At 48.8% G+C, this 24,205-nt stretch overlaps 1 pseudogene; it reads right to left on the reverse strand.

Annotated features, from left to right (window-relative positions):
- Positions 1-595: 595 nt before the first annotated feature.
- LOC137760972 (ATP synthase subunit g, mitochondrial pseudogene) lies at positions 596-906 on the reverse strand (annotated as a pseudogene).
- Positions 907-24,205: the final 23,299 nt, after the last annotated feature.

Consider the following 24,205-nt stretch of genomic DNA (forward strand, 5'->3'; position numbering starts at 1 on the left):
AGTGTTAAAGATGTTACAAAGATACACAGAATATGGCCTTGCTGTTCTCTTTTGGGGAAGCTATATTCAAGTTGACAGAAAGTACCCCTACATTTACAGACACAGGTGTTGTCAAAGGGGTCTTTCTCTGACTTTAGCAAAGAAAAACAGTCCAAATTGTATTCTTTATACTGCGTGCTTAACTACATCTTGTTTGGCATGTGGTATTATTATTCTCCTACTGGAGTAAGAGCCTGCTTTCTCAAAGCCTTTCCCCCAACTTTTCTAGAAATAAAGCTTAAATATCATTTATTTCAAGCCTTCAAAATAAAATGTTATCCTCATATATACATGTACCAGGTTGGTATATTCATGTATATCCTATCCAATTGCAGGCTAAGCAAAGACATGCATTTAGAGGTGTATTAATGTATTAAAGCAAACGACAACCCAACTTAATATCAAGAGAAGTTGTGACCTTCCATGTAGTGTTTGATAGAGAAAACACTGATTTTTGACACATTGTCTTATTTTATTCAAATACCAGCATGCTCATACATGGTCCAAGAACACCCAAATAATAAAGCAAATATAATCACATGTTAAAGATTGGTCTTCAAACATCATAGCCAACGATGCCATGCTTGCCTATGATCTCACCAACATAAACCCACATCCACACCTCAGTGGCCGCCAAACCATTCAGTAGAGCTTCCTTAACTGTGAGCTGTTTGAAGCTACTGGTTGGAGCACTACTGACAAATTTTTTCAAGCTCTGAGTAGCTGTAGGGATCTCAGCAGGGATTGGAGGAACCAGCTCAACTTTGGCATAGTGCCAAAATGTGGCCACTCGAGCTCCAAGTAAGTCACAGCAGCGTTGACCAGTGCTAGGGCCTTCTCTGTGAAGTTACGGACAAACTGGGCCATGGTTCTAGGACAGAAAGTCCATTGCCCTCACTGGCTGGCTGAATGTCACCCCATAACACAGTATTATTAATTATAGTCACCATGCTGTACATTACATCCCCAGGACTTATTTATTTTATGGCTGGAAATTTGTCCTTTTTGATTCTCTTCACCCATTTCCCCCTCTACCCCTCAGTTTCTTAAGGTAGAAAGTCAATGATCTGAGACCTTTCTTCTTTTCTAGTATCAGCATTTAATGCTATAAAGTTCCTCCTAAGTACTGTTATAGTGGCATACCACTAATTTTGTGTTTTTCTTTTGTGTTGTGTTTTCATTTTCATTTGGTTCAAAATACTTCATAATTTCCCTTTTGATTTCTTCTTTGACTCATGGGTTATTAAAAGTGTGCTATTTAGTTTCCAAGTATTTGGTGATTTTTCTCATATCTTTCTGTTATTGATTTCTAATTTAATTCCATTCTGGTCAGAGAACATTCTTTGTATGACTTGAATCCTTTTAAATTTATACAGACTTGTTTTATGACTCCATCTTTTAAAATTTCCATGGGTACTTGAAACTAATGCACAATCTGATGTTGCTGAGTGGAGTTTTCTATAAATGTCAATTAGGTCAAAGTTGTTTATAGTGTTATTCAAGTCTTCTATATCCTTAGTGATTTTCTCTCTACTTGTTCTAGCAAATGTTGAGAGAAGAATGTTGAAATCTCCAACTATAATTGTGGATTTTTCTGTTTCACCTTGCAGTTCTATCCCTTTTTGCATCATGTATTTTGAAGCTCTGTTATTAGGTGCATAAACATTTTAGATTTTTATGTCCTCTGTATGAATTGACCCCTTTATTGTTATGGAATGAACTTTATCTCTGGTACTATTTTTGATCTGATAATCTACTTTGTCTGATATTAACACAGCTATGCCAGCTTTCTTTTTTTTAAGTGTCAGCATGGCATACTTTTTATATCCTTTTACTTTCAACTTTTTCACGTCTTTATATTGAACGTGTCTTTTTTGAGACAGCCTTTAGTTGGCTCTTGCTTTTTTATCCAATCTGACAGTCTCTGCCTTTTAATTGGAGTGTCTGGGTCACTTACATTTAATGTGATTATTTATGTTGTTAAGCTTAAGTCTGTCATCTTGTTATTTGTTTTATATTTGTCCCACCAGTTCTTTGTTTCTTTTTTAATATTTTTCTTTCTTCTTTTGGATTTTTTTTATGATTCTAATTTATCTCTATTGTTTGCTAGCTAAAATTTTTAGTTTTGTTATTTTAGTCATTATTTTAGTGTTTATAGTATATATCTTTAATTTATAACAGTCGACTTTCAAAGTACCACTTATGTAGAGTGTAAGACTCTTACAAGAGTGTGCTTCCATTTCCTATCTCTCAGCCATTATCTTATTGTTGTCATACATTTAACTTATTCAATATATATATATATATAATAAACCCCACAATGTACATTGTTGTTGTTTTTGTTTAAATAATCAATTATTTTAAAAAGTGGTTTAAATAATGTTAAAACTCATATATTTCCCTGTGTAGTTACTACTTCTGGTGTTTTTCATTCATTGAATCCATATTTCTATCTGGTATCATTTTCTTCTGACTGAAGGACTTCTTTTAATATTTCTTATAATGAAAGACTATTATTAATGAAATCTTTAAGCTCTTGTATGTCTGAAATAGTCTTTATTTTGTCTTTGTTTTGAAAGATATTTTTGCTTGGTTTAGAATTACAGATTAACCCCACTCTCTTCTTTAGGACACTCCAATTACACATATATTAGGCTGCTTAAAGTTGTCTCACAGGTCATCGATACCCCCTTTAAATTCTTTTTGTTTTTCTTTCTGTGTTTCATTTTGGGTAGTTTCTATTGTTATGTCTTCAAGTTCTTTCATTTTTTTCTTCTGCAATGTCTAATCGGCCATTAATCCCACTCAGTGTATTTTTCACTTCAGATTGTGGTTTTCATCTTTATAAGTTTGATTTGGGTCTTTTTAATATCTTAAATGCTGCCACTTAACAATTTAAATATATAGACTACAGCTATAATAATGGTTTTAATGTCATTGTCTGCTAATTGTAACATCTGTGTGAGTTCTGGGTCAGTTTCAATTGATCAATTTTTCTCTTCATTATGGATCATATTTTCCTGCTCCTTTGCATGTTTGGTAATCTTTGATTAGGTGCCAAACATTGTGATTTTTACCTTTTTGGGTATTTTTGCATCCCTTTGGGTACTCCAATTACACACACATTAGGTGTTTTTGTAGTCCTGGTTATTTTTGTATTCTTATAAGTGTTCTGAACTCTGTTCTGGAATGCAATTTATTTGCAGGAAGAGTTTGATCCTTTTGGATTTTGCTTTTAATATTTGTCAGGTGGGAACAGAGTAGCATTTAGTCTAGGGATAATTATTCCTCACTGCTGACGCAAGGTTCTTCTGAGTATTCTACCCAGTGCTGCGTGAATTTTGAGGTTTTCTGGTTTTGGTGAGCATAGATGTTATTCCAGGTCCTGTAGGAGTCCTGGATGCCATTCCCTCTAATACCTTTGGACTGTTATTGGCCTGACCCTAGGTATTTTCCTTACACACACATGCTGATCAGTACTCTGATGAAGACTTAAGGGGTCCCTCTCCAGATCTCCAGGGTTCTCTCTCTATGTGTGTCTCTCCTCTTGAGTACTCTGTCCTGCAAATTCTGGTTATCTTCGTCTCCCTGGTCTCTCGCTCCGCCTCCTCAATTCACAGGGCTTTCCAGGCATCACCTCCAGTCCCCTTTTTTTCTGCTGCAGCCTGGAAACTTTCTCAAGGCAGTAAGCTAAGATGATTTTAAGGCTCACCTTGTTTGCTTCCTGTCTTTTAGGGATACTGTGTTTTCTGATGTCCAGTGTCTTGAAAACTATTGTTCCATCTGTTTTGTAACATTTATTTTTGCTGTTTCAGGTGGAAGGGTAAACTGGTCTCTATTCCCTCATCTTGGATGGAAGCAGAAGTCTCTCCATGCCTTTCAACACCATCTGTATGCTAATGTCTCCCACATTCACCCCTGAACTTCAGAGTCTTATATCCAACTTGGAATAGTCACGGCTAGCACCTCAAACTCACCATGTCCAAAATGGAACTCTTGATTCTCCTCTCACAAATCTCTCCTTTCTGTCTTCCTCATCCCAGGAAATATTCACCCAGATGTTCAGGCAAAAAACCTTGGTCTCATCCTCTTTTCTTCTCTTTCCCTCACATCCTATATCAGTACCTCAGAAACTCATTTAGCCTTGACCTCCAAAATGTATCTCAAATCTGAGACCCTTTCATTACCCCTACTACTGATTAAAGCCACTGTCATTACTCATCTAGAATCTTGCATTAGGCTCCCAACTCCAAACTAACTGCTTTCATTTCTTAACCTCTTACAGTCTATTTTTCCTTCAGCAGCCAGTGAGCCCTTAAAGATGCTAGCCCCATCATGATCGTTCAAAACCCTCCAGTGTCTTCCTAACACTACTTAGGATAAAGCCCAAAGTCCTAATCACGGTGCACAGGACCCTCTAGGATATGACCTCCACCACCTCTCCCACCTCATCTCCGCTCTCTTCCTTGCTCACTCCACTTTGGCCACCCATCTTGTCACTGTTACTGGAACATGCCAAGGACCCCCCTCCTTTAGAGAATACTTCCTTTTTCCTTTGCCTGGAATGCTTTCCCCTGGATAGTTTCCTGTCAATCTCTTCATGGGTCTCAGCTCAAATATCACCTCCTCATAGAGCCCTTTCACAACTATCTGATCTAAGACAGCACCCCTACTGCCTCTCCTCTTATTCTGCTTTATTTTCCATCATAGAACTTATTCCCACCTGACACCCTGCATATTTATTTGTTCATGTGCTTATCATCCCTTTCCCTCAGGAGAATGCAGGCTTCACAAGGGCAGGGACTATATCCTGGTCACTCTTGGGTTATCTATGCCTAGAAGAGTGCCTGGCATATGGTAGATGCTCAATGAAGCAGATTGAATGAATGAGTGCTCTTCCTGGCCACTAGGTACAACCTACTTGCTTTGTGACTGTGGACAGGCCTTTACTATCTCAGGGCATGTCCTCTTCTAGTTGGCACGGGCCCACTGACTGAAAGTCAGCTCCCCAGCCCCTCACTGTGCACTGTGCCAGATGAGTCCTGGGCTTTGCCCTTCAATTCCACACCCGACTGGAGGGGGCTGGGCCAGGCGTTCTCCGTCCGAGCTTGATGGCTCCAAGCTTTGGATTGCCATGATCACCACCAGGGGGCGCTCGATGCTGGGATTGTGGACCAGGGGCTCCGTAGCTCCTGTTTGGGTTGGTAGAAGTCACTGTGATTGACCATCATTTACGACTCTTGTATGTAGGTGGTATAAGTGTGTGTGGGGAGTGGGAAGGCACTTCTAGGAGCCCTGACTCCGGGGGCTCAGGGTATGGAGTCAACTCGTGCTGCTCACCCTCTCATGGCTCCCACCTAGATAGAGACAGACCCCAGGAAATGATTCACCTGTGTCTTCCTGGGAAGGAAAGAAAGAAGTGGGCTCACTAGGATGGAAACTGGGTGGGGGCGTTCAGTGGCTTCTCACATATCCTGGACCCCAAATCACCTTGTGGCTTTGGACAAGTCAACCCTTTGGCATCACTGAGCAGGGTGACCCTATTATTCTTGGGGTCACTCCAAGGAGTCAGAAACCTGGCAAACCTGTCTTAGCCCTTGGCCTCCTCCAGGGCTGAGCCCTTTGCTGCCCCTCCTCAGGTTGGGGAAGGCCCCGCCCTGGACTCCAGATTGTCCCTCAGACTCCTGAGGCTCAGAGGGTAGGAAAGACAGTTTGAAGTCACACATCAGCATATGGTATGCTTGGTTATACTGCACCCTCTTTTTTGGGTGCGCCCAATGCCGCCTCGGGCCATTCCCTTTCCCGAGAGTTCTCTCCTCCAGCTCAAACACAGCCTCCGAGCATTTGCACTTGCTGTTCCCTCTGTCTGGCATGTCTTACCCTCAGATTTTCATGGGGCTGGTTCCTTCCTGTCATTCAGGTGACAGGCCAGATGTCACATCCTCAGAGAGGACTTCCCGGACCACACCTGGTCCCTCTCTATCTCACCCGCTTGTTTTATTTCTCCTAGAGCACTTATGACCTTCTGAAATTAGACAATTTCCTGGTTTACGGTTTGCACTCCATCTCACCTGTCAGAATGAAAGTGCCACCAGAGCAGGGACCTTGCCTGACTTGTTCCCTGATGGGCCCCGTCTCTCACATGGCACACAGCAGGAGGTGCCCTATGGACATTACTGAATGAGTGAACAAGGAGGGTGGAGAGTTGCCTGTCAGTCACACAGGTCTCCAGACAATAGTGCAGAGTCACGCTGACCCCTTCCTGGAGGCCCTAGGCTATGCGACACTCTGGGTCTGATATGCCCGTTCTTCTCTGGACGTCTTACTTCCCCATCTGCTCCTCCTTGAGTGAGCATGCTCCTCAGACAGGAAGTAATGGAGTGTTTGATTTAAGAATCAAAGCCAAGAAAGGGCAGGAGGAAGGAAGGGAGCAGTGGACCCCTAGTGGGGTCCAGCCCCTGCTCTGGGGAGGGGAGCCCAGGGATGGCAGAGGTGCTGGATGCCTTTGCTTTTCCAAACTCAGGCTAAGTGTGTGGATAGGTTTCCGACCATGCTGACTGCCCTGTGTCACAGTGTGTGTTCTCTGTCAGGAGGCTGCAGAGGGCACCTCCTTTACTGTGCGAGTCTGAGGTGCCCCTGAGAGTCCTCCCAGTGCCGTGAGCTGTCTTGCAAGATGGCTTGGTGACTGGGTGGAGAGCAGACGATGCAGCTGGAGATCGCGTCATGCTTTGGGCCAAGAAGACCTGAATTAGAGTTCTGGCTCAGTCACTTCCGTGCTGTGCGACCTTGGGCAAGCAACTTCCTCTCTCTGAGCTAGGAAGAAATGAAGTCTGCTTTCTGGGACTGGCTCTGGAACTCTACCATCCAGGCCCAGGCTTTTGTATCTGGGTTTCCTGGCCATCATTCTTTCTTTCTTTCTTTCTTTTTTTAAATTGAATTTTAGTTGATTTACAATATTGTGTTAGTTTCAGGTGTACAGTAAAGTGATTCAGTTGTACATACATATATTTTTCTTCAGGTTATTTCCCATTATAGTTTAATACAAGGTATTGAATATTTTTCCCTGTGCTATACAGTAAATCCTTGTTGCTTATCTATTTTATGTATAGTAGTGTGTATCTGTTGATCTCATACTCCTAATTTATCCCTTTCTCCATCCCTTACCCCTTTGGTAACCATAAGTTTGTTTTCTATGTCTGTAAGTCTGTTTCTGTTTTGTATATAGATACATTTGTATTATTTTTTAGATTCCACATATAAGTGATATCATATAATACTTGTCTTTCTCTGTCTGACTTTTTTTAGTATGACATTCTCTAGGTGCATCCATGTTGCTGCAAATGGCATTATTTCATTCTTTTTTATGGCTGAGTAATATTCCACTGTATACGTATATCTGGCCATCTTTCAATACCCAGCATAAAAGGGTACCTCTTCTGCGAAGCCACCCCACCCCCACCTGGGGATGCAGGTTCTTCTTGTCCTGGAGTCACCCTGTTCTGCCTATTTCTATAGCATGATGGCATTGTCTGTATAGATCTCTGTCCCCTTCCCACTAGACCAGAGCCCCTTGTGGGCAGGCCTGGGGCTTGATTCATTTCTGGATCCCTCATGCCCAGCGTCGGGACAGGCACACCACAGATATGATACTATTTCTTACCCATTTTAGACATGAACAAACAGGCTCAGAGAGGTCAAGTGACTTGCTTGAAGTCACACGGCACACAAGTGGCAAAGCTGGTGGTGTGCTGGTCAATATGCTCTCCAAAAAAAAAAAGCCTCAGTCTGTTATATTTGTCGATTTCTATGGTGTAGACACACCCACGGAATTTCAAGCTACCAATATGCATCACTGAACATGAGGTTGGGAAGAGATGTTCACAACTGGCTCTTGTGAGCGGGGATGAGCCAGCTTCAGTACACCATGGGGCAAAGCTGGGATTCCAACCCAGGCCTGTTTGATGCTGATCAGTGGGCATTCTATTCTAGATTCCTAAAATCTGGTATTACGTAAAAAAGACCCCAAGGTACATAAGGGTGTATATCAAGGGGGAAAAAGAGTATATATACTATAAAAGAATGTGTGTATATGGATATATATATTTGTTTGTGTGTATGAATCTTGAAGGATTTGCCAGAAACTAATAACAGTGGTTTTTGCCAAGGAGGGGTACTAGGTGGTGGGGAGACAGGGTGGGAGAGAGATTTACTCTGGGTACCCTTTATACTCTAAATTTTGAACCATGTGAGTATATTAACTATTCAAAAAAATCCCCAAATAAATAAACAAGCAACAAATCCAAACCAGCAATCAACCACAAACAGATGCTGGGCCTGCAGCTCTTTGCCAGGCATGTCTGTGGGCCTGGAGCGGGGCAGGGTGTGCTGAATGGCTTGGTTGGGGCTGCCCACTGGACCACACTGTCTTTTGGCAGCCCTTGGCCTGTGACCCAAGGCTGGCGTGGGAGGTGGTGAGGCCACTGTCTTCCCGGAGCGTGAGGGATGGGTGCACTTGTTTTAATTCTCGCCCATGCAGCTTGGTCACTGAGACCATGGCACTGCATTCTAAACTAAATTAGAAATTTAACAAACCTTATAAATCCTCCCCAGCCTGAGCCTTGTAAATCTCCAGAGCAGGGCAGGCTTAGCACTTATCCATCTCTGGCTTAATGACCTCCCCGGCCCAGCCTGGGAATGATTCAGGGCCTGTGACAGGTCTAATTAGTGCACACAGACTGCATCCCGGGCAAGGTGAGGAGGAAGAGTGAGCCTGGTCCTGGCCCCAGGGGTGTTAGGGAGGTGAGACGTAGCCCTTGTCCAGTCTGGACTTCGGAGATCTGGTACGTGGGGGGAGGGGGTAAGGAGGGAGTGGCAAGTGCCTGCTTAACCTTCATTGTTAATGCAGCCCTGTTGGTGGTGTGTCTCGCGCATGTCATTACTTGGGGAAGGCAGTTGTATGATGTGCCCCTCGTAACATTATTGCATCAAGAGCCATGTAGGACCCATGGAGTCTCCTGGCAGGGCAGCACGTTTGTGGGCAGATCTGAGGCTGTGTTGGTAGCCTGTGTTATGGGTGTGGGAGGTTTTGAGGGTGGGCTCTGGTCTCCCAGTGCCTGAAGGAATTGTGTTCTAGAGCAACACATGTGCAATAAGAGGGTGTCCAGAGAGCCCCATTTTTCAGGGTGTACATCTCAGTGAGAAGATGGATTTTTCCAACCAAGCTGACTGTCCTTGTGAGGTAGTGAGCTCCCCGTCAGTAGATAGACAGCACAGGATCCTCTACCATTAATGGAACCCGAGCTGTGTGCCAGGCCCTTTACACATCATCTGATGCCATCTTCGGGCCCCCATCTCACAGATGAGGAAACTGACGTGCAGAGAGGTTATGAAATATGTCCAGGTCATTCAGAACAGGATTTGAATGCTGGCTTGCTTGGCTTTAGAACTTGTGGCTCCCCTGCTGTACCTCCTCGCTGTCTGCTGAAGATGTGCCCTTCAGGCTGCTCCTCACCTAAGGCACACTCATGATGATTCTGGGCACAAAATGATGAAAGGCCCCAGAGCCACAATCTCCTTGGCAACAACGGCTGCCTTTGACAGGCTCTTCCACCACGTTCCATGCTGGGGTGGGAAGATGTGGGTGCTCTCTCTCCTTCCTCTCTTTTGCTCATTTGCAGGCCTAATTTTTGTGCCCTCTCCCAGCCTCCTCTGGCCTCTCTCTGGCCCCAATTCCCAGCACCTGCTGAGTTATTTGCTGGGAGTTGGGGGTGGGGTTGGTCTGAGCTTTCCCCTTTTACCCATCACCCCTACTGCTCAGATGCAGGAAGCAGGGCTGGCACTGTTACCTGGGGGGCATCCGCTCTCACCCCACCAGCCCTTCTGAGCTCCTCTCTGCCCTGACCCCAGAGCAGTCACCAGGAGGAGGCCGCCTGGGTAATTGGTTCCATCTAAGCCCCATCCTCAGTGGCGCGAAAGGGAGAGTTATAAATATTTTTATCCATAACTCACGAGGAATAAAAATTTCATTACGCTGAAAAATTTAAATTTCATAAGAAATAAATATTAATCTTGGAGAGTGACTTTTGTGGGAAGTTAACTTTCAAATGTCGTGAATCTGGAGGTGCCTGGGGTCTGGGAGGGAGGGGGAAGCCCCCAGTTTGGGCTCCTGGTCTGGGGTGGGGGTCTCCACTCCTGAGACTGAGGGCCCACGGACTCAGATCTCCACCCAGGGTAGAGCCCACCCTCAGCCCCCTCGCTCTCTTTAATGCCAGTTGATTATCTAGCACGTCCAGACAGTTTAATGGTGCTGGGGCACCGCAGGAAAGGAGATAGATGCTCCTCACATGTAGCGTAAGGTGATGTGGAGGCGGACAAATGAATAACCACCAGCACCACCAGCACCACCACCCAGTTAGAACCCCTCTACTGGGCACAAATGCCCCTGCCCCCTGCTAGGTTTTATTTTATTATTATTGTTATTGTACTTAAAACAATTCAAGTATAACATACACACAGAAAGATGCACAAAGCATAAGCATGCAGCTCAATGAATGATGACAATGTATAGGAAGGCACCTTGCCCAGGTCAAGGAATCCAACTTCGGCTCGTGTGCTGGGCATTTGGGGGAGGGGAAGGCCCTGCCTGGAGGACCTTGGCAGACTGCTTGATGGATGATTCTTGCTACCTGACTAGGGAGAGAACGATTTGGGAGTAGGGTGGCCTAATACATACTGAACGTTTATCACGTGCCAGGCCCCGTTCTATGTGCTTTATGGGTATTCCTTTAACCCTGACAGAACCCCACGAAGTAAGTGCTGTTATCACCTCATTTTATTGATGAAAAAACAGAAGCACAGAGAGGTTAAGTAACGAATCCAAAGTCACACAGCTGGTGGGAGGCATAGCCAGGTTAGACCTGAGTCCCCTGGCTTAGAGCCTCCAGGCTCTTCTGAGATGAGAGAGCCCAGTCTCGGCCCCAGGAGGCCTGGGTTCTAGTGTCCTCTGGAACCTCTGCAAACCTTTTGATGTTTCACACCTGCTGTGTGACCTCAGGCAAGTCTCTCAACCTCTCTGAACTTCAGGTTCCTCTTCTGAGAAATAGGGATAAAAGCCCCACTTTGTGCTGCCCAGGGTTTGTATGGGGCGAGGAAGAGGTGGCAGAGGCAGATGTTGTAACCCTGACCACAGGGATAAAGCTCATCCTAAATATGAGCCCTTCTGGCCCACGTGCTGATGGGGTTACACCGAGTGTGCTATGTGTCTCATTCACTCCCTGCTGCAAGCCACCTCACTGTGAGGCAGGCCCTCTTGTATTCCCATCTGATGGGTGAGGAGCCTGAGGAGGGTGGAGTGGTCAGAAATGCTGCCTGTGGGGCGTGGCAGGGGCAGCGGGTTGCTGCTCCAAGCAGGGAAGTGAGGGCAGGATTTGGGACCTGCATTTAGGAGGGGGTCCCACATGAGCAGAGGTGAGGAGGTCGGTGTGTGCGGGCTGTGTGAAGGGCTGGGAGGGCTGGCTGGGTCCTGAGCCGTTCACCTCAACCGCTTCCGCATTCCGCAGATGGGAGAGCTGAGGCCATCCTGAGCTGGGGCTGCAGACCCTGGGTTTGGGGCTGTGCTGCACTTGGGGCAGTGGGGGTGGGAACTTGGACTTGAGCCTGGCAAGCAAAGTCCTTGGCTCTTGAGCCTGACACCAATGCTGAAGGGGACAGCTGGGCCTAAGTTCCAGCTTGGGGCAACGGGGTGGTGCCCAGAGGGCCTTGTCCTGCAGTTGACACCGATGTGGCTGGCTGGGACAACCATGGCCCACGTGTGGCAAGGAGAGCCCAGAGGAGGCTGGAGCCCAAGGGTATAATTTCCCCCTTTATGATTCTCCAAAGAGGTGGGTGACAGAGACCTACAACTCTCCAGGGGACCAGATGGACCAGATCTCCCTTAATATTGGAAAATACCCTGAATTCCTACTTGGCTGGCCCAGGACCTTGAATGGGGGACTTTGGGCAGCGGTTGGGAAATTCACCTTCTGTAGCAAAAATGCTTCATTCTCCCCCCAGAACCCCCCCCCCAAGTGTACACATTCTCACGTGTTCAAATGTGGACATGCGTGTTGACACAGACACGTGTGCACACACAGATGCGCATACACAGGCGCCGACGCAACCATAGATAGATCCCTAGTTGTTCGTGTATCCCCAGAATCCACCCTCCCGGCAGCGTTCTGCTGATGGAATGCTGTAATATTTTTCTATTAAATGTTGCATTTGTCGTGCCTTTTAGTAGCTCCCCTCATTAAAAATGATATTATCCCCATAAATAAGCCAGCACCTGAGAGGAGTGCCCGACTCCATTTCTCTTCCTAATTGAGACACTTAGCTTTGATTTGCACATCGGCACGTACCGAGTGGATTAATTTTCAATTAATGCTCCTGGGCAGGAGGGTGCAGGTGGTGTGGGCTTGCAGCCCAATGGCCTGGGAGCAGGGGCAGGTGGGGACCAGGAGGACCCAGCAAGAGTGTCTCTGTGTTTCCTGGCTGCCGGACAGAGAGCTCTGGGGACTGTCTGGGGCTTTGTGGTTTTGTTCTTTGTGGGAAAGTGGATCCTGGGAGCCTCTCTTGAGGGAAGCACCCTCCTCCCATACCAGGTGCTATGGACTGAATGTTTGTGTCCCCCACCCCCCAGATTCATATGTTGAAGCCCTAAGCCCCCATGTGATGGTGTTGGAGATGGGGCCTTTGGGAGGTAATTAGGTCATGAGGATGGAGCCCTCGTGATGGGATTACTGTCCTTCTAAGAGGAGGCATGAGAGAGCTTGCTCACTCTCTGCTCTCCAGCGTGTGAGGATACAGGGTGCCATCTGCAAACTAGGAAGCGGGCCCTCACCAGACACTGGATCTGCTGGCACTTTGATCTCAGACTTCCCAGCCTCCAGATCTGTGTGAAATAAATGCTTGTTTAAGCTACCTAGTTTATGGTAATTTGTTATAGCAGCCTGAGCTAAGACACCAGGAAAGGGCTCCCAAACTCTGGTTTGAGCCTGGGTTCTGCAACCAGACAGGCCTGGAATGACAGTCCTTCTGGGCCACTTCCTAGTAGGATGCCCTTGGACCATTCATGTTGATCTTCTCAAGACTTAGTTTCTTCATCTGCGAAGTGGGGCTAATAAGATGAAGGGCCTCAAAGGGTTGTTGTGGGAATGAAATGAGGTGATGCGAGCAGTGCCTTGTGTTTGGAACATCAGCTCACCTTTCTCCCTCTCTTCCTCCTCCATGTCTGTCCGTAAGTCTGGCTTCCCATCTGTACCTGTCCCTCTGTCTGTCCAGACCCTTTGCCTTAGACCCACAGCTGTGAACAGGAGCCTCCCTGGCTCACCTGGGGGTGGCTGCCCTGAGGTATTTCCAGCAGCCGCTTGTATTCTGTGCCAGTGGCCTCTCTCTCCTTGGTGCCTGTGGGTCTTTAGCGGCTCAGGGTACAGGATATACTCATTGGCGCTCAGGAAACCCTCCGCTCCAAGTGGAATGGGCAGGACGTGGTCTCACCTGCTCAGCCCAGGATGTCTGTCTGCTCAGTGCACTGGGCAGCCACTTCCTGGTCCTGCCCTCAGCCCCTGGCTGGCAGTTCCCCCAGACCTTTGCCTCCTGTGGGTTTGGCCTTCCTTGTGGGACCCGTATAAAATCACGGAGCTCTATGGCTCAGTCTCTGCCTATTGTCACAGTTAAAGACACTCTAGTCTGGGAGCCAAAAATGGAAAAACCACTTGAATGTTCATTAAAGTCTTTTGAAGAGCACTAAGGAAGATTCTGTTCACGACAAACAGCACTGCATGTTAAAACCCTAGTTTCTGTGCTCTCTCTCTCATCATCACGATGTATCTGTCTAACAGGCATGGCTGCTGTCTCTCCACCCTCTCTCAGGACTCCCCCAAACTCTTCCCTATACCCAGCCTGTGCTGGCTCTGGTCCCGAGGTTGCAAAATGGTGACGCAAGGGCATATCTTTCTCATAAACTTATTAAGTCTGCACAACATTACACATATATATATTTTAAATTTATTTATTTAATTTATATATTTTTGGCAGTGTTGGGTCTTCATTGCTGTGCGTGGGGTTTCTCTAGTTGCTGCGAGCGGGGGCTACTCTTCACTGAGGTGTGCAGGCTTTTCATTGTGGTGGATTCTCTTGTTGCAGAGCACGGGCTCTAGGCGTGCGGGCTTCAGTAGTTGCGGCATGCAGGCTCAGTAGTTGTGGCTTGCGGGCTTTAGAGCGCAGGCTCAGTAGTTGTGGCGCACAGGCTTAGTTGCTCCGTGTTATGTGGGATCTTCCCGGATCAGGGTTCGAACCGGTGTCTCCTGCATTGACAGGCGGATTCTTAACCGCTGCGCCACCAGGGAAGCCCTACACATATATTTTTTGCAATAGTGGGTAACATTAAAAAGGTGGGGATTTCACATAAAGATCTGCATTTGCAGCTTTGCTTGAGAAATCAGCTCTGGTAACACAGGGCCCTGATGGAGACGTGTGCTTTCCAGCTCCCCACATGGCCTGCCCCTCTTCCTCCTGGCACCCACCTGGCCCTTGTCCACATTTGAGCACATGACCCTTGCTCTCGTCTTCCCCTCCCCGTTCTGGGGATTTCTCTCTGACAGCTAGCTCCTGGGGCCTCTCAGCTCTCCCCGTCACTGTTACCACAAACACTGAGGAACTGGGCAGGCAAAGACCCCTCCTGGGCAGGTGAGCAGGAGGAAAGGGTGTGAACATTCTCACATTTGCAGTTTTTCTCTTTGGCACTTGCAAGGTCATCCCCTAAACCCAAGGCCAGGGCAAGTCCTCCCAGTTCCTTGTCCCTGAGACAAGGAGAGTGGGGACCCCTTCTTCTCGTCCTGGATCCAAGGCCTCTTCCCAGACCAGTTAAAATTTTTTCTTTTCAAAGCAAACCATCCCCATCATTGAAGCAGGAGAATTTTCCAGAACCAGCATCTCTCTCTTCTGGATACAGCAACACCTGCTTTCCAAACTGCAGCTTCCTCCCTGGCTGAAGATCCCAACTCCTTGCTAACACCACCTGCCTCATTGGAGCTGTCCTTCTCGTCCTCAGAGCCTCGCCCCTGGTGTGGCTCATACGATTCCAGGTCACTGACTTTTCAGGCAAATGCTGGGGAGATGGTAGAGCTCTGGGGCGAAGTGGGCAGATTCAGGCCAGGAGACCTGGGTTCCACTCCTAGTTCTTCTGCTGAGCTCTGTGACCTGATCAAGTTATTCCATCTCCTTAAGCCTCAGTATCCTCTGCAGGATACAGACGATAATAATAGTACCTATTTCCTAGGGGGTGCTGTGCCATTTAAACGAGAAAAAGCATTTTGCACCTGGATACTCAAAGTATGGTTTTTGGACTCTCAGTATCTTCTGGGTGCTTGTTAGAAATGCAGAGTCTCAGGCCCCACCCCAGACCTGCAAACCGGAATCTGCATTTCAACAAGATGCCCAGAGATTCCTTGTACACAGTCAAGTTTGAAAAACTCTGATTTAGCACAACTCTTGGCACAAGGGAAGCACTCACAGGACAAGTGGTAGCTGTCCTGGTGACTGTTAGTCTAATAAGAGTCCCTATATTAAGGCAGATTCTGGCGCTGGAGAGAAGATGGGGCTCAGTCCTGGCTCTGCGCATTTGTATTGCGTGCCCAGGTTAGCCTTGCTTCCTGCCTTGTGTTCCCCATCAGTGAAAATGGAGATCCTGATGCTGTCTCCCGGCGCTGATGGGAGAGTTAAATAAGATCAAGCAGAAGGTGTTTCAGAGAGTCGTGGAAAGTGATTCTGAGATATCGAAGCTCTGAAAGCATTTTTGCACACGTTTTATTTACTCTTTCTGCTATTGTTCCCATTTTAAACATGAGAAATGGAGGCATTTCAAAACCAAGTGATTATTCTGAGCTCATTGAGTGAATCAGCTGTAGAACTGGGTCTAGTCCCAGGACCTGAGGCCATGAGCAGGGCAAGACCCCTTCCAGAGCTCCCAGATCGGCCAGATCACCCCATAGCAAGTCCCTGGACCCTCCAGTCTGGCCCTCCCACAACTGAAACCTTCCGGGTGCCTCTGGCTGTATAGTGCTGTTGGCTGATTGCTTCCTTTTTGTGTGTTGGGGCTGGAGGTGGCTGCAGACCAGGGAGGGAGTGGGGACAGGAAGGATGGGGCAGCTGTGGGATCTGACGGTTAATTATAATGTCGTCATAGGTGATCAATCCACAGTCAATGGCTTGAATCCTCAATGACCCAGCTCCTCTTAGGCCGAGCACGAGGCCTTTGTGGGGGTGGCAGGAGGCCAGGCTGTCCTCCTCCTGGTCCTTGGAAGCCCAGCGCGAGGCTGCGATGTCGATGTTGCCTCCAAAATATTCCCATCTTGTTTCTATAATAGCTTCTGTCATTGCTCTTGACAGGCCAGCCATTAAGTCTGGCAAAATTGTAAGAATTATTAACATATGAGGTTTTATATTATTTGACAGCTGTCGGCTCCTTTGGAATCCACATCACCCTGTCCCATCCCTTCCCTCCCACCCTCCCCCTTGACATCCCCCCTCCCCCCCCCCCCCAGGAGGATGGGAGGGCCTCCCAGTCACTGGGGAGCCAGGAGAAGACAAGCTCCTGTCAAGCTTCACTCACAATTGCTCCCGTGCATCTGTGGGATGTTCCCTGAGGGCCCGCACGTCCCATCTCCGGTCCTAACCTGGATCCTTCCTCAACCAAACCCCTGGCTTCAGTGGTTTCAGCAACGACTCCCAATGCTCCATTTACCTCCCAACTCTGCCCCAGACCCACATACCATTTGCATCCCAGATGTCTCCTCTCTGATGCTCCAAGGTCTCCATCCTGGCTCTTCCCACTTAGGTGCCATGCTCCAGTATCCCTCCTGTGTCCCAGGCCAGAAATCCAAGGGTCGCCCTGCTCTCTGCTCCCTCCCACAGCCCCACAGTCTCTGGTCCCCAAGCTCGGTCCATTATGCTTCCTAAAAGGCTTGACTCGCCCCTCTCCGTCCCATCCCTGTTGCTTTGCCCTAGTCTGGGTCTCCACACCTGTTTCCTCACTGGCCGGTGCCCTGCCCAGATCCCTTTGGGCCCTCCCATGTAGTGTCTGCCCATCCGACTTCCAAAAGCATTTCTCTGGGGCTGCAGTATGCTGCCTCCACCCAGGCAGGCAAGGAGTGCTGGAGAAGTGATGGCCCTCCCTGCTTCTCAGGGCCCCTCTCGGCCAGTTGCTGAGGGGAGTTGGTATATAAATGCCCCAGCTCCTTTCCTCGTGGGTAGGATGGCTGAGGCCTGGTCTACACGAGACCCTGAGGTCCCCAGTGGAACGAAGCTCCATTTCCCCATTGTAGTAACTGGCTTGATAAAGGCCCGCTTCTCGGCTTCCTCCCCTTCTCTGCCCAACTCCCCCTCACTGTTGGCGCCCCACCCAGATCCCCTGGGCCCTCCCAAGTAGTGCAGGCCCGGCCTACTTCCAAAAGCCTGAAGCATTTCTCTGGGGCTGCAGCCTGCTTTTCTGGGTCTGTCTTCCAAAGAAACTGCTTGCACTCAAACCTTGCTCAGAGTTGGTTACTAGGGGAACCCAAACAAAGACAAGACTCGTGGTCTGTTCCTCCTGCACACCCAAGGGTGAGTCTTGGGGTACACATGTCTGATTCTTTCACTCCCTTCTCTGGATCACAGGAGGAGCCCTCAGTACTTCACTTCCTGTTCCATCAGGCTGCTGCAGCAAAGGGAGCCCTTTCCGTTGCCAGTGGCCTAGATCCAGAAGTCTGAATGCACACAGTGTTTGGGGCTGCTACTTACATTTCAAAAGCAGTTGCCACAGGCTTCAAATAGTATGTTCTTCTGGTACTTTCATTAGATAAAATTTTGCATTTACACAGCCATTAAGTAATACTGATATAGGGCCATCAATGTTAAAGAGAAACCCATTCCTGGATATCAAAATATATCACGAAGCTATCCCAAATAAAACTTGTGTTGGTTAGCACAAGAATTAACAAATTAACAGAGATGTCCAAAACAGAACCCTAATAAATGATAAAAGTGGCAGTTCTAATTAGTGTAGAAAGGATAGGCTAGTCATGACATGGAGATGGATAATTAGTTAATCATTTGGGGAAATAAAGACACCTAACCTCATGCAAATTCCAGACGGATAAAAATGTTGATATAAAAAGTGAAACCATAAAAGAACTAGAAGAGGCAAAGGTGATGGTCTCAGGATGATGTGGGCCTTCCCAAGGAAACAAGGGAAGAAACCATAGATGAAGCTGTGAGAACTGACAAAATAAAAATACAGACTCCCATCGTTAAAAAGCAGACCATTGGGAAAATATATTGGCAGTGTGTACTACAGAAAAAACAAAAAGAAGAAATTGAGTAAGGTTGAATTGAATCAATCTCCGTTTTAGTTGGCTCCTGACACCTAGTATTAAAAATCAGCAGAAGCTAGAATAAGTCCTGAAAAGGCAAACATCTGGTCATCTGCTCGTGAATGTGTTCACCCTCATGATCAGGAAGTTCTTCTTGGTGTCCATCCTGCATCCTTCTTGCTGCAACAGGAGCCTTTTCTATCCTTCACGCCTTAGGACCTTTCCCTGAAGTGACTTCAGGTATTCTGTGTGGCTCCAGGGTGTCGAGGCCAGGCGGCCTCGGGGCCTTCCTGCGTTGGGAGACATTGTTCAGCCACAGGCAAAGTCTCGGAGGGTTCAGGCTTCTCTGAGGGTTCACTGGCTCTTCAGGCTGGACGCACGGGCCCACAGCTGGTCCTGGCCTCATGCTGTCTACCTCCCTGTCCCCATCTTTGTCCTGAGCCCACCTCAATCCTACCTGGGCCTTGTCCTGAGACCCGTTCTGAACCTTATCTGGACCCCCCTCTTGACCACCTCTGACTCTCTCTGACCCATCCCAGGCCACGGCCGGAGCCCCCATAGCAAGGTCCTGTCGGCCGAGCTGCCGCTCCGAGCCGGGCTGGCTGTGCGGGGAACAGATGGGCTCCCTGTGGACAAGGCAGCAGCGCAGAAGCTAATCCACTTTTATCTCGTTATGGTGACAGCCACCCTGTTAAATGGAATGGACTATCGATTCGGGGCTCACTTCCAGCACGAGGATTTTCCATCACAGGCCTGAGTAGAATAGGAGAAAAGCAACACTTATTAACTCGGGTGCCAGTCAGGGAGAGGCTGGGGTGGGGGCAGGGGCTGGATGGGCGCAGGCGCCAGGGGCACTGGGGACCCAGGCTCAGACCCAGGGTCCGAGGGAGTCCCTCCTTACCCCCTCCCCCCAGGTGACAAGGCGGGGGATGAGGGGACAGAGACACATGCACACACACTGGTGCGCCTATGTGTTCAACGCTGACACATACACACGCAACACTGACACACACACACACACACACACTCCCAATACCAACTCATGCACGCACACACAACACTGACATACGTATGTTCAACACTGACAAATGTATGTTCAACACTGACAAACGTCCGTACCCAAGGCTGACACACATCTACACAAATACCCAACACTGAATCACAGGCACACTCACATATACACACTTGATATTGACACCCATGCACACAAGGCTGACACATATAGACACACGTCATCGACACACATATATACACACACAAGGCTGACACACACAGACAGCATGCTGACACACGTACATCTCACGGCTGATGCAGATACACAGAAGCGCGCTGACATACAGATACCCATCGCTGACGCACATTTGAACACACCACTGACACACATCTACACTAATACTCAACCCTGACACATGCACACCCATCACTGACACGCATATCCTCCAAATGCTGACACACACAAATGCATAATCTTGACATGTATATGTTCAATGCTGACACACACAGACACACAACCCTGGCACACACGCTCACACAATGTTGGACACATACACATACGCACATACACTGACATCGCATGCTGACACGTTCCTACTCATGGTGCTGACACATGCCCAGCACGGATGCACACACAAACACACCTTCACTGACCTACATTCTACAGACACACCCAGTGTACACGGGCATCCACGTCCAAGTGACACATCTGTGCCGCACTGATAGCCTAATACTGACAGACACAAACACAGTGTGATGCTGGCATATGGATTTGCATCTACCACTGACATACAAGTTAATGATGCACGTGCATATAATATGTACACACGTATACACAATATTCACACACACACACACACACACGCACACACACACACACTCATAAACCCACTGGCAGCTCCCTTTGTTCAGGCCCCAGGTCAGTATGAAACACCTGGGCAGGTGCTATGGCTGGATGGAGGATGGGACTCAGTGCCTGCCCTCAAGCAGCTTTGCCTCTAGTTGGGGAGACGACACCCAGAATACCTACAGCTAATTCGTGTACAGCGCTTAGCATATGCCTCTCGCTGTTCAAAGCACTTTACACGGATACACTTCTAAAATCTTCACAACGACCTCTGGAGTTGGGTACTATTATTAGGCTCATTTTGTAGATGAGAGGCCTGGGCACAGAGAAGCTAAACAATTTGCCCAAAGTCACACAGCTCTGGAGTGGGAGAGCTGAAATTTGAACTCAGGCCATCAGGCTCCCAACAATGTCTAACCTCTACGTGTACTGTTTCCTCACATCTGCATCTGGCCACCACGTCACAGCCCCAGACCCGTCTGCTCACACAGACACACACCCAAGGTTCCAGCCTGGCCCACTGGGAATGACCCTCCTTGGAGAATGCCCCTACTTCCAGTGAGGGCTGTGTGGAGGGCGGGTGCAGCTTTGAGGTGGGACCTCTGACGGAGCAGGTGGGAGGCAGTTCTTGTTGGGAAAGGCTCTGGAGAGGGTCCAGAGGGCCAAGGGCCAGTGTGGGGATGGATTTCCAGGTGTGTTGTCTGAGCAGGCAGCTCCCTTAGATCTTATTTGCACGTAACCAGCAATGACTGCTTGATGCAGCTGGGATCTCCCAGGGCCAGGGCCTGGGGGAGGAAGGCTGCCAGGCAGTGAGTGGCTGCCAGGAAACTGGTTTTCTCCAACAGGGAAGAGGGAGGGTGAGTCAGGAAGGCAGACAGCAGTGAGCTGGGCCTGGAGGCCTTGCTCCCTGGACAAGTTCTGGAAAGGGGCTTTGGGCTGCTGCCTAGTGACAGAGCCTGGAGCTGGGCTGACCGTATTCAACCCCTGTTGAGACCCTGACAACTTCTGTCTGACCCACCTCTGTGGGCAATCACTTAACCTAATCCTCAGTTTCCCCATCGGAAAAATGGTGCTCACAAGATCACCTGAAATCCCTTGGAGGATTAAATAAAATGACATACTAAAGTGCCTGGCCCAATGGGGTGGGACAGACAGCCTCCTCTGTCCCATTGGCTGCTGAGTTCTTGGGACCTTGGCTGAGGGCAGCTCCCGGATACCTGTTGTTAGTCCAGAGTCTGGAGAGAGGCTCTGCTTTCCTTCTGGGAGGGAGTTTCAGATCAAGAGGGTGCCCCAATGGCTGGAGTCTGGAGTTAGGTGGGCTGGGGGATTGCTATGGACTGAATTGTATCCTCCCAAATTCATAAATTGAAGCCTTAGTACCAAATGTGATGGTATTTGGAGGTGGGGCCTTTGGGAGGTAATTAGGTTTAGATGAGGTCATGAGGGTGGGGCCCCCATGATGGGATTAGTGCCCTTATAAGAAGAGATACCAGAGAGAGTACTCTCTCTCTGTACCCCTATTTCCCCCAGCATGAACCCAACCATGCTGGCATCCTGATTTTGAACTTCCAGCATCCAGACCTGTGAGAAAATTAATTTCTGTTGCTTAAGCCCCACCCCCATTCCAGTCTGTGGTATTTTGTTATGGCAGCCTGAGCTGATTAGGACAGGGATGGAAGGCTGCTGGAGAGGGCTGGTCTGAGGCTGGCACCAACACTGGGCTCTCTCACAAACCAAATACAGCCCAGGACTCGTCTCATGTCTCTTTCTCACTTGTAAAATGGAGGCCTAGGTTGGACTCTCTCCAAAGACCTGCTCCATTTTGACACCATGTGACCCTGGAATTGGGGTCTTTCCCATCTCCCTGGTGAGTCTCTGGAGGGAAGTGGTGGAAGGCAGACCTGCATGCTCCTGTTGCCTGCCCTCCACCCCATTTCCTGGAGCTGTGACGCTGTGGTGGGAGGTGGGGTCAGGGGTGGGGAGGATATTCCTGCCTGTGACCCTCCCCTGTCTGTGGATTGAGGCATCAGGACAGGCCTTCCCAAGGCATTTCTGGAAAGTAGGATGTGGGCCAGAACACTGAAGACAGTGGTTTACATCCAGGGTCTCTAGGACCTGGGGACTCACTGACACTGCCCTGAGGTTCTGTTTTGTCCCCATCAGCCAAGGTGTCCTCCAGCTCACCTCAGCCCAGCTGTCCCCCACCTCAGCCCAGCTGTCCCCCACCTCAGCCCAGCTGTCCCCCCACCTAGGCCCAGCTGTCCCCTCACATCAGCACAACTGTTCCCTTAGATCAGCCCACCTGCTCCTCCACGTCAGCCAACTACTCTCCAGTATAAGCCTAGCTGTTCCCCAATGTTAGCCCAGGTGCTTCCCATCACAAGCTTAGTTCTCTCACATCTACTGCCTGTTCCCCCATATCAGTCCAGGTGTTCCCCATGTCACCAGTTGTTCTACCTTATTGGACAAGTGGTTCTGCCCTCACATCAGGCCAGGGGTTCTGCCCCATCTGCTCAGCTGTTCTCCCCCAACATCAACCTGGCTCTTCCTCCTCAGGTCACCCCAGCTGTTCCCCTCCATATCTGTTCAGCATCTTTCCCCATCACATCAGCCCAGCTGTACACTCCCATAAGCTGGTTCTTCTCTCCTTATATCTTTTCTGGGCACCTTCTCAGGGGGTGGCAGGGCTATATCGGGTTCTTCCAGGGCAGCCTCTCTGGTATTGCTAGAGGGTCCCCCCTCTCTGCTCCAACTTCCCTCACCCACATGGGAAGCAGGGGTATGGCCTGTGGTGGCTAATCCTGCTCTTCCCTGAGAGGCACAGGGTAGGGAGGAAGAGGCACCCAAGACTGGAAGAAGAGGGAGGGAATTCAGGCATCCCCATCCCCCTATTGACAGGAGGGACCCCAGCATCATCTCTGACCCTCCCAGAACCAGGGGGAGTACCTGGCCTTACCCCATCCCCAGAGAGGCAGGAGGAACCCCAGGCATTCCACAGTCACCCCAGCTCCAGATAGGAAAGACACCCCCTCATCATCCCCTTCCCCATAAAGATAGAAGCAACCCCTGGAATCATCTTCTCCACCTTAATCTGAACCCCCAGAGGAGAAAAGACAGATCCTGATTAAATATGCAAATTCAAGCAGATGGCGGAGCACGGTGATGGACGGGCTGTCAGGAGAGGATGTCACCATGTGATGTGTGTGCCTGTGTGTAAGTGTGTGTCTGTGTGATTAGTGTGTGTGTGGGGATACTGCGTGGGGGAGGGGGAGGAACCTGGGGGGGTGGTGCTGCCTCTGGCCAGTGGGACTGGATGAGGCGGGGCCGGGGAGTCTGTGGGAGGGAGGAGGGAATGGGATGATTTTCCACAGTGGGCCAGCCCACTGTGACCAGCTCTCCAGGCCTCTCCATGGCAGGATGCTAATTCCACCAGATCAGGGCTGGGACAAGAGGGGATTTGTTGGTATAATCTGCACCTGTATCTCTGCTCTTGCCATCGGCCAAACAATAAAAGACACAATATTTACACAACTTACCAGGGGAAGCAATATTCGGTCATTGATTTTGTGTCGCTTGGATTTTCACGGTCTAAACCTTAATGGTTTTTAATCATGAAATATTAGCGCCGCAGGGCACTTAGCACTGGCACCTTGCTGGTGAGGGATGGCTCCCCTGCCCCCTTCCCAGTTCCAAGGTGAACACCCTAAAGAGGAGGAGCCAATATCCCCCCTCCACACGCACACACACACACACACCCAGGGCAGCAGAGCCTCTGGGAGCCTGCCGAGCGATTGGTCCAGGTCTAGGCACAGTTGGGGGAGCCCCTGGAGAACAGGGCACCCTATGATCAGTCCCCCCAGTTCTAGAGGCAGAGCAGAAGTAAGAAAATCAACTCATCCTCCAATAAAAAAGGAGATTTGGTTTCCCCAGCGTGTGTAGA

This window comes from Eschrichtius robustus, chromosome 3 (genome assembly GCF_028021215.1).
Source record: "Eschrichtius robustus isolate mEscRob2 chromosome 3, mEscRob2.pri, whole genome shotgun sequence".
Classification (NCBI taxonomy): Eukaryota; Metazoa; Chordata; class Mammalia; order Artiodactyla; family Eschrichtiidae; genus Eschrichtius; species Eschrichtius robustus.